The sequence below is a fragment of the Aythya ferina genome, assembly GCF_964211825.1.
Source record: "Aythya ferina genome assembly, chromosome: 11".
In the NCBI taxonomy this organism is placed as follows: Eukaryota; Metazoa; Chordata; class Aves; order Anseriformes; family Anatidae; genus Aythya; species Aythya ferina.
The window spans coordinates 8,682,015-8,691,126 of NC_140307.1; the positions used below are offsets into that span (position 1 = coordinate 8,682,015).

Below are 9,112 nucleotides of genomic sequence, written 5' to 3' on the forward strand. Positions count from 1 at the left end.
TCAGCTGGCTTGGCAGTCAGCTGCTAACTGTGACCTGGAGAAATGGAGCACTCTACAAAGACATCCCTACTACACATCATCTTCTGATAGTAACTGGGGGAAAATCAGCCTTGTATTGTGTCCTAGAAGAAAAGTGGTTATAAAAGATAGATATTTTCATATTAAGAGTGAGGACATTAATACCTTGATGCATGAGATCAGATTTGCATATCATGCTAATGAAACAGTTATCATAACTAAACTGTGTTTAAAAGTGTGGGGTGCACACCCATGTGTAACTATAATGCTGATAATCAGTTTGCTATTATTCTGAAATTGTTTAAACTGAATGAAGAACACCTTAATTTTCAACAACAGTGTATAACTACAAGCTAAACAGGAATGCAATTTTTAGGAATCTGCTTTAAGTATGAAGCTTTAGTATTTTCAGATGAATTTCTAGAATACGTCTCCATAGGAAGACCCTTTAAAAGTGAATGCACACGAGTCATTGCTGTCCCATCTAGAAGGACATTCTCAAGTCTTTCTCAAATTGATTTAATCCTGTTCCATTGGAGATACTACAGCTTGTGGAGATGAGCAAAGGGAATCAAGTACCCGAGTACATCACTGAAGAATCGTATTTGAATTAGGGACATGTTTTCTAATTTCATTGGGAAATTATCTGTGGGGATCATTATCTTAATTAGCTTATATTTTTTTCTTAAATTAGCAGATTGTGTAGTGTACTATATTCTGTTTCTGTTTTTATTCTTTTGTTCTCTCAGTGCTGATACTCTTATTGACTTGCTACAAAACATATATACATATTTAGTCTACAAATTTTCATCCAGAACATTTTCTTTGTAAAGTCCTGAGTTCAGCTTTTACTTTACTTTGTCACTCTTCATGAATAATCATCTCTCTAAAGTCAAGAATGAGGGGGAAATCTTCCTGGAAAAATCCAGTTATGTCCCAAGTAAAACTGAGACAGGGATTGTAGAACTTGAATTGGGTCTAGCTTAAAACTTTTAAGACCGTTTTACAAAAATTGTAGTTCTTGTGACCAAAAATATATTTGGCACTTCGCAGGTGACGAAAAGGCAGCACTAGTCCTAATGAGCCTTTAGTTTGGCAAAGGCATGCATTGAGAGGATGTACTACAGAGATGTGGGAAGCTATGGTTTTATATTTCAGCATGGGAGAAAGAAAAGCACAGAGCGTTACTGAGGAAAGAAGATGATGTGAACAGAAAAGTATGCAGACAGCCCTGATTGTCTATGAGATCAGAGAATGTCTTTTCTCCAAACACATTTTGGATTTGGATCTTGCTGTTTGTTTTTTGGGGGCAAGTGGTTGACTTCAGGCTCTGAAGGCTTATGTGTTCAGTTTGAAGGTATTTTTGACTTGAGGACCAGAGCTAATCATAGCATGAATGATAATTTAAGTAGAGTTGTTTGGATTTTGGCAGCATGGGGATGAGAACTTGAGGTGGTCAAGTTCAACAAGAGATAGGAGCTACTTGGAGGCCTGAAGAAGAACAGAGGAGAGTGGCATTTGTAGTGGGAGATAATAAAGTTCATTTCCCATGTGAATAGAATTAATTTTACCTATCAGGTTTCCTTTGGTATGGAAAATTCAAAAGTGTAAGACAATTTATTTTTATGTAGCCAGTTCCCAAAAGAATCCAGGGGAACAAAAATGGCATGATCTTTTCTGAGAAATATTTCCTTCTCTTCCTCCTGTGTCTTTGGGAAAATGTACAATCTGATGAGCTCCTTATCTGTGCATCGTTACTCTTATTCTCTTTAGAGTTGATGTCGCACACTCAACAGTCTGGGTCAAAAGAAGTGCAATAGCAGAGAAAGCAATCGGGCTGCAAATGCAGCCAGAAGAAAGACAAATGCAATGCTGCTGTGCTCGTGCTGTCCCATTAGCATTCTTCTGACCTAACCTAGAACAGCAGGGATGAGAGAGGATTCAGTTCTGAGGGTTCATAATTTTCTTCAAGACTGGCTGGCACTGGTAGTGGTGGTTTCATGCAAGCAATTTGTTAAAGAATCTAGTATCAAATGATAAAAAGGAACACCTGCGAGTTATCTTGGTAGCTCAGTCTTTCTCCTCAAAAGAATTGGATTGCTCCTTTTAATATCTCAGGGCTGAGAGCATTGAGCAAAGAGATAAGCGAGCACTCGTGTAAGCAAATACATCTTGCTGCTTTGCAGAAACTGATGTTCTCATTTTTTTTAGTGGAAGTGAGACTAAATGGCTGTGGTTCATTTTGTGGTTGCTCTGGGAAGGTTGGTGAGCCCAGGATTTACTTCAGGTAACAGTGAGGGGAAAGAGTCTTCCGTTCATTTCAGCTGGCCTCTGAGGGCAGCCACAGACTACTATAACCTGTTGCAACACATGAATTTTGGCTTATTAGCTAATGTCTGGATACAACAAGTGGTTAATATTGGGTGCAAATCTGTTCTTAACACTTTATGTTAAGCAGCACCTAAAATATATGTATTAATATGCCTAGAAAACAAAATTTAATCAAGAAACAATTATAAGAAGTTAGATTTTCTTAAGATATGGAGAAAATCTCAAACCAAAAATAGGCCTTTACAGGATGGATCATAAGACTTGCGGGTAGTAGGATCATACATTACCCCAGGGTCCCTTCAAAAACGTGCCCACATGTGTATCCCTTGGAACAGTATGCAGGTAAAAAATGCATAATACGTGGAATGTGTAAGTCATAGATTGAGGAATAACAGCTATGAGCGAGCTCATTCATCTGTGCATAATTTTCAGATTATGTTGTTGTTACTCAGTATCACAAGATGTTTCTGACTGCAAGAACCAGAAAGAAAATATGGACTTGGAACATGAATTGGTTTGTCATGCCAAGTGGAAGATTTCTCTTCTAGAGGTCAAATCATGTCTTTCTGCCATATATGCTTTGGGGTTTCTGTGCATGAGGCAGACATCTTGCTGTAGTTCAGAGAATTGCAGGAAAAATGTCTTAAAAGAACATAAACCTTCCACTCTTTGCCATTGTCAAAAGGAATAGATACAAGCTGTTGGGTTGAAGAGTAGTCTGAATGCATTTCCAAAAGTGAATTAAAAATAAGGCTGTTGTTCTGTTTAGCTGAGCATAAAGTAAGGTAGAAAAGATGATTGGTTGGATATGAGTTAAGAAAAGATAGAAATGTCTGAGGGAAGTTATGATTCTCTTTTGTACAGAGACAACTTCATGTTGCATGAGTAGTGATGGGAATAGGAAATCAGTCATATTAACTCATGTCTACTGGAGAATACTCTTATTCTGTCTCCATTCAAACTTACTTTCAAAAAAAAAAAAAGAATTATTTTCAGTGGGAAAATGGCATGGTTTTTACATACTTTGCCTTTAGCAGAAACAGGAGGAGAAGGTGCACACCGTTTCCTGCTGAGGTTTTGATTTGTGCTTAGAAGCAAACCACTGTATAAATGATAATCAGGCCTCAAGTCCCCAGATTTCCTTTGCTGTTGTAAAAAGCATAGCTGGGATTCAAAAAAAAATCATATACCCCAATCATGGAAAAAATCATATACCCCAAACTCACAGGTTGTTTTGCAGTGCACTTCAGTGGGGCTGATGCTCCTCTGGAAGTGAGGTTAAGCTAGGAACTGGCCTTTGGTTAGTGAGCCAGTAGGTGATGGGCTTTGGGAGGTTCACGTCTTTAGCTGTCGCAGTGCTTTTCTTTCAACAGAGCATTTTTTGATTGTATAAAAGCAGCACTTATATGCCATGTTTTTTTCATTAGACAAAGTCATTTTCCAGGCTTATCCTCTGTGATTTCCAACGGGTGCTGTAAAACAGCATGCCAAGCCCAATTTAGACAAGAACGATTATCTCTGAGGTTTTCTATCTGATGTACTGGGTAAGATGGTATTTAAATTGCACCTGTGGGCTGATTACCCAGCCACACCACAAACCTCACTATGGTCCCGAGATCAAGCTGCATAAATAAGACTTTTATTCTGCCTTTGTATCTGTTATGTATTGGTCTGTGCTGTAAGTGGATTCTTGATTTGGTACAAATGAGCAGCTCTGATGAGAAAGGTAGTTGTAAAGGTTAAGAAGAGATGTCTGTATCTTGCTACCTGTAGCTCCTAATAAAACATTATAGTCCCAAAAATTAACAGGCATGGGAGGGAAAGACTGCATTCTGATGGGGAGTTTTCTGAGACACAACAGTGCATTAGGATTTCTTTCATTGCACTGCCATAGCAAAAGATGCAAGATAAGTTTCAGTTACTAGTTCCAATAAAATCAGCTCAGTTTGGAGAGAAAATAAATCAACCTTGGGCACAACTAACAACAATTTCACCTGAGACCTCCATTTCTTTATGATCAAACTGTTAGACATTCTAAGCAGATCATGGGCACAATTTTTCTGTAAACAAAGAAGGCTTCATTGTAATATCCACCATCTGATCTTCTCTGCCCGGTATATATTAGGAATGAAAATAAAATGCCTTTCCTTGAAAGAGAAACTATAAAATAAAAGCAACAGAATTTCATTTTTCATTTTCCAAAGAGAAGGACCTGGTTATACCACATGCATGTTTATTCTGCTGCAAGCATAGTTTTAAATCAGAATATCTCAATTTCTCAGCTGCTTAAGAAAAAAGCTCTGCTCCAGTAAAGTTGAGCTCAATTATAAAACTTTATTACAGCAAACAAAACTCTCAGCTCCCTAGAGAAGAATAACATTAAGAATGACGAGTTGTTTGTTGTTTTATGACCAAGTGTCTGTGAAAGGTCCAGTGCTGAACTAATTTCTCTTAATTTTTTCTCATATGAGGATTATTTTTCCTTTACTAAAATAGTTTTAAAATCTCTGCCACAAATTGAAAGCCCAGAAAAAAAATTCCCTCTAGACCTCAGCCTTGTTATTGTAATATAATGGGTTTTAGGGTTTTGAGCTTTCAATATTTTTAGTAACCTGCAACTTCTTTTCTCATTTTAAAAAAATAAATGAGGTTTGCTACTTATTTAACACTGCTAGACATTTTAGTATAATGAAAACGCAGAAAAAAATCTAGATAAGATAAGAATGAGGGAGTAACCATACCAGTGTGACTGGTGGAAATCGTCCATTTCATGGGAATCCCTTTGCAGACTTTCTTATTAATGGCTCAACTAAGAAGGGAGGTTGTCCTGTCCTTTATAAGAAGCCTCACGCATGGATAACAACTCTTACTTCTTTTTGCTACTCAGACCATGCTGATGGATCTTTTCCTTTCTTGCTAAGGAGAAGATCATGACTTCCTACAAGGAGTCCCCTTGTCTAGAAGAATATGAAGACTAGGACAGACTTCTCAAGGCCATCCCACAATCTGCTTCCATATCCTACTCCAAGAGCAGCTCAACAGAAAGCCTTCAAAGGTGGGAAAAGGCCTTTCTTCCTGCCATAGTGTCAGTGCACAGATACGGTCCATGATGCAACGGAAGCTATTCCTGATGTGCTACATTCCCATCTCTCTCTTTCTTATCTTCATCTCTCAAGATAGTGCAGCTTGTGAAATGCACAAGGCTTAAAACCATGCCGGTGCCAGGAGGCTGGAGGATCCAGCTGGGGGACTGCACGGGGGCAGGAGGTGAGCAAGCCCTGGCAGCTGGCTGAGGCAAGAGCCGCACTTCATTTCTTCTAGCATGGCTCCTGCCAGGCACCCTGCTCCGCTGTGCTCACACGTTCACACTGTCTCTCGCACTCACCCACTCACTCTTCAGTGGATTAACATTGACATTCTTCTTGGAAAGAATGTGTTCTTCAGAAGCTCATGACTGCAATACGTGGCTATTTATAAATACCAGCAAGTTGAATAGTTTTCCTGCATTGCAAAGGAACATTTCCTAATTCTGCAGTGAGATAGTGCATTTTATAGAACAGTTGGATGTTTTGTCTGGGTGGATTTGGCAATGGCTCCAACAGTTTCTTATAAAGTACCATAAAAATCCTGCATTTGCTATTCCAGCTGTTTCACTTCTACCTTGGTGCTGAATTAGGAGAAAACGGTTGAGATTGGCACTGAGTGAAAAGAGAGTGCTGGGCATTAACAAAATAAGTTTATTCTAGTTTATACAAGGATCCAGTTGACTTTAGGAAGGCTTTTATGCTTTCCCCTCACTGCTTCTGTTGAAGTGTGCCACCTTCTTAGCAGTGACTGAGGACAGAGCCGTATTTGTGTCATCAAAAGACACAAAAGATTTTAATATAGTATTACATAGACCCAATCAGGATAAAGTTAATGACAGCAGTTGTTGCAGCCCTATCTTCTCTTTCATTCTCATGATTTTAATTTAAAGAAATTATTAAATAAATAAAAAAAAGTAAGAAACCTCAGAATTTCTTGGGAAAATATTCTTGGTATAAAATGGTTTGTAAAAAGAAACGCTATGAGAATATTATCTGTTTGGGAGGGGTGTGGGAAGAAAGACAGAGAAACAAGTGCTGGAAAACTAGAAAATGCTGAACAAAGGGGAAATCTGGCAGGTGAATTTCCAAAGTATGAAGGCTCTGGTTGCTATGATCTTTATTTTTAAAGAAGTTATCCACCTAGACAATACCCCAGGTGATGACTTGCCTACCCCTCACTCCTTTATTCATACGAATAACAGAGAGCAGAGAAGACTGACAAAGGAAAGCAAATTCAAGAGTCAGAGAGCCTGCAGGACAAAAGTCTTTTCCACCAGTGATCTAACCTATAAATCTGGGAATCGTTAGCATAGTGTTCTAGGTAGCTAATCTTAATTGCTGTGGTTTGGAGAACTGGGGGAATTAAGTATACCGCTTTCATGAAGAGCCTATATGCATCAGTCTGTGCGTGTGAAGATTATTTATAGAATTAAGTACAAGAAAGCTGTTTAGTCTGGGTGAAGATGGAAACCAATGGGCAACAAAAGAGCAGCTGAGACATGATACCTGGGGTAAACAACTTCAAGGGAGTTAAAATAACAAAAACTCAATAATCAGTTGGGAAAATGCTATTTTTCAGGCCCCAGGCAGTTGCACAGCTGGCTTGCCAAGTCTGAGAGCCCAGAGATCAAAAAGAATATGAATCTTAAAAGGACCTCGTTGGAACAAGAAAGGAAGGAGTGGGTTGTGAGCAGCTGTTTGGGGATGAGTGGAAGAGCCTGAAAAAGGAAGGGAATGCAGCTGAGCCCGAAGATGGAGAAAACTGAACAGACTGCAGAAATGTAGGCTGAAGCTCACTGCTGCACAGTGCTTATTTCAGCAGCAGGTGGAAGTAAATCCTAGTGCACCTGGGAATATGGTAACTTGAAATATCTGATTACCATAAAGACTTGCACTGATACCCAGGCTTTTGACAGGGCTTAATTTTCAGTGATCAAGGAAGAAGGCAAAATCTGAAACTGGATTTTGGTGCTGAAATTCCCTTACACTTTGAGATTCAGCTTTGTTGTTGTTGTTCTAATATTTCCCTGAATTAGTCCCACTGTATTTTCTATGCAGTAGAAAAATTTGTTGTCAGCTTTACTCAGAAGGATCAGTAAAGTGCTAATGCCTTTGTCCAGTAATGTCCATGCTATTAATTCTGTTGCAGTGCAGTTGTAGGGCAAGGAATGGTTGTTTTTAAGCAGGAATTGGTTCTTGGTGATGCCTATTCAAGAAAGCAAAGCTGACTGTTACTCACTTGGAAGGAACTAAAACCTATAGTGAACTAAGCTAGGCGACCAGTCATTTTGCAGATGATGCACTGTTTGTATATCTAGAAAAGAAACAACATAATGTCAGTTGTAGGAAGCTTCTGATTTCTTCCTCTGAATGAAAATTAAATGTTTGAAAACTAATGAACATCCAGTTATGTGCTCTGAGTCCATGCCTTAGTCTCATGAATATAAGGCATTTAGGATTTAACAGTATTCTTTTAGCATATTTTTTCCAGAATTAAGATAAGATATCAAACCAACAAATGTTTGAATAACTGACAAGGAACTCTGCTCATGGCAGTGTGCACAATTTCTTAAATTTTCATTTGCTGTAGGTTTGGCTCACTCAGACATCAGTGTAATACCATAACATGCTTGTGCTTTAACAACATCTGACTTAACATTCCCAATAGCGACTACTGGCTCTAATTCCTCATCTGTTCTTTGCTCCTTTTATTTATTTTCTGTTGTTACAGCTATAAACTCAAATTTTACCAAGGGCTTAAAAACCACAGAATTTGGGAATTGGTCGTCCTTTCTGTCTTCATTGCAAAATGTTTTCTGTTTCTCTCATTGCCTTTACATTGTAGACCTGGTAGGTGTGGTTTAGGTCTCCCATCTACCAGAAACTAGAAATGGATGTGAAAGTACAAAATATGCACTTGTCTTTCTCAGGAGACCTTTAGCACCATGGAAAATGGAGTACCTGCATTTTCTGTTTCCATTAATATTTTTCCTTAATAAAAGATAAAACATAATAATAAAAAAGACGAGCAAAAAACTTTGGCAATTGTGTTGTAATTTTCCCCTTGTGAAGTTAATCGAAGTACAACAAAACCTCTTAATGAGCCTGCTGCTATTATTAGTAATGATCAGTAGGATCTGGGCTTTGAACCAGTGAGCCAGGAGGCTCTGAAGCTTAGATTTCAGAATGGATATAAACTACATTGTTGCGAAGCACGGACGAAAGCACGACAGACACCAGCCGAGTCAGATCATGCTTCCCCATTTTATTGCCCGTATAGCCCAACTTTTATAGTGAATTTTACAGGGGTGGACAGTGTTTCACACAAGATTATTGGTCAAAAGCACTCAGACAAACCGTTAAGAAAATAACACCACCTGCAAGAAAAGAACCCCCCTTTTGATTAGAAGTTAGGAAAACAACCCCCTTTGTGATTAGCGGTCACGTAGACCTAGTCCTTGAGGCCAGCTGCTGGTAACAATATTTTCTGAGTTCCTTAATTGGGTGATGTGGGAGTCATTGCAGTGGGAGCTTCTCACAGTTACTCTGGCAGCTTGGTTTGCTCAGCTACAGCAGGCCCTGAGATTTCTGAGGCCTACCCCTGGTTGCTTAAAGCAAGCTTAGATCGAACAATTATGCCAATTCCCAACAATTCCCCCGTTTTCTTTTTGTACAAG

At 38.8% G+C, this 9,112-nt stretch overlaps 1 long non-coding RNA gene across 2 annotated transcripts in view; it reads left to right on the forward strand.

Annotated features, from left to right (window-relative positions):
- Window positions 1-7,835, forward strand: part of LOC311442602 — a 50,432-nt gene extending 42,597 nt beyond the window's left edge. Inside the window, exons 2-4 of one of the 2 annotated variants that reach the window (XR_014696774.1) lie at window positions 5,271-5,404; window positions 5,526-5,616; window positions 7,015-7,835. This is a non-coding gene — a long non-coding RNA (uncharacterized lncRNA). The remainder of the gene's footprint in view (window positions 1-5,270; window positions 5,405-5,525; window positions 5,617-7,014) is intronic. The other variant, XR_014696775.1, reaches the window with a different exon arrangement.
- Window positions 7,836-9,112: the final 1,277 nt, after the last annotated feature.